This window comes from Lemur catta, chromosome 12 (genome assembly GCF_020740605.2).
Source record: "Lemur catta isolate mLemCat1 chromosome 12, mLemCat1.pri, whole genome shotgun sequence".
Taxonomy (NCBI): Eukaryota; Metazoa; Chordata; class Mammalia; order Primates; family Lemuridae; genus Lemur; species Lemur catta.
In genome coordinates, this window is record NC_059139.1 from 93,940,716 (window position 1) to 93,942,290 (window position 1,575).

The 1,575-nt window shown below is 54.9% G+C and overlaps 1 pseudogene; it reads left to right on the forward strand.

Moving 5' to 3' along the window:
* Positions 1-692: 692 nt before the first annotated feature.
* LOC123648757 lies at positions 693-784 on the forward strand (annotated as a pseudogene).
* Positions 785-1,575: the final 791 nt, after the last annotated feature.

The following is a 1,575-nucleotide window of genomic DNA, read 5'->3' on the forward strand; positions in this document are numbered from 1 at the left end:
GAAAGGAAAAGAAAGAAATAAAGAAGAAAGAAAGAAAGAAAAAGAAAGAAAGCAGAGAGAGAGAGAGAGAAAGAAAGAAAAAGAAAGAAGAAAGAAAGAAAGAGATGAGGGGGGGGGAGAGGGAGAGAGAGAGAGAGAGAGAGAGAGAGAGAGAGAGAGAGAGAGAGAGAGAGAGAGAAAAGAAAACTATTAAAAATTCGGTACCAGATCCATCGGTCGGTACTCAGAAGCGTGACGATCGGGTGTTCTCGCGCACGTGTGAGATGTGTCTTCTCCTTCACGCCGCGTTTCCTACACACATACACACACACACACACACATACATCACCCATGTGCCGCGAAAAAAGCAACAAAAAGAGAGAAAGAGATTAAAAAGGGAAAATGGAAACAGGGAAAAAGAGGAAGGAAGAAAGAAGTGTTGAACAAAAGAGACCCAAGTCACAGCGAGAAAGAAAAATACTGAGCACGCAGCGACACCTAGTGACCACACCGTCAATGGCACACTACGGCCCCAGTTCGCCGGAGACGTCTGGTGGACCCCAGGGCACTGTGCCGAGGGAAGCCGTGGGCAACCTGTGGCGGACCCGGGGCCACGGCGCCTGCAGCCGATTCCCAGGCGGGCACAGGACGCCGGGGAAACTCATTCTCAGAGTGGGGGGTGGGGGAAGTAATTGCAAAGTCACACCAGACAGATCCCTTTCCAGTTCATAAACGTGGTGATCGCGTGTTCACACGCACGTGTGAGGTGTGCCTCCTGCGGTGCCGGCACATCACCCGCGTGACGTGAAACCATGAATGGGGGGGGGCGGTTTGCGATTAAAGTCACGCCAGGTCCCCGGGATAGTTCGTGAGCGTGATAACTGCGCTCCTGTGGAGGAAAAGAGGGGGCGGGGGGGAGGTAAGGGGGGCAGGAAAAGGCAGAGAGAGAATAAATAAAATGAAAGGGCCAAAAACAAAGTCACACCGTCGGTCACTTCGTAGGGGAGTGAGAGCAAGTCAAGAGACGGCAGACAAACTCCGAGAGGAGAGGAACGCTCCGGTGCGCCCCCCGTCCCGCGCCCCGCGCTGGGAGAGTACCGACTGGAGGGTGGCTGGTAGGGGCAGTGGAGCCAAAGAGACCAGAGAACCTCCCCATCACGATGGCTGCCACAGTCCAGACATCCGGTCAACCAGCGAACACGTATGCAGGCCGCGTACATGAACGACATCTGGTCGACCAGCCAGAGTGATCATGGCCCGAGGTGGGGGGTGACTAAAGTCACGCCAGGTCCCAGGATAGTTCATGAGCATGATGATTGCGTGTGTTTGGACGAAAAAAGGGGGGGTGGGGTGTAAAGAAAGGAAGAGCGAGCGAGGAAGAAGAAAAAAAAAGTCACACCTTCGGCCACATAGTGAGGAAGGGAAGGAGAGGGAGTCGGGAAGCTGCAGCTGCAGAGCCTTCTCATGGTGACCCCTTCCCTAGTGTCAACAAGGCCAGCCCCGCATTGTGACGGGGACATCTGGTGGACCCCATGGACCATGGCATCCACGGTGGCACCGGCAGATGGCCTGCCGGTCGACCTCGATTCACAGGGG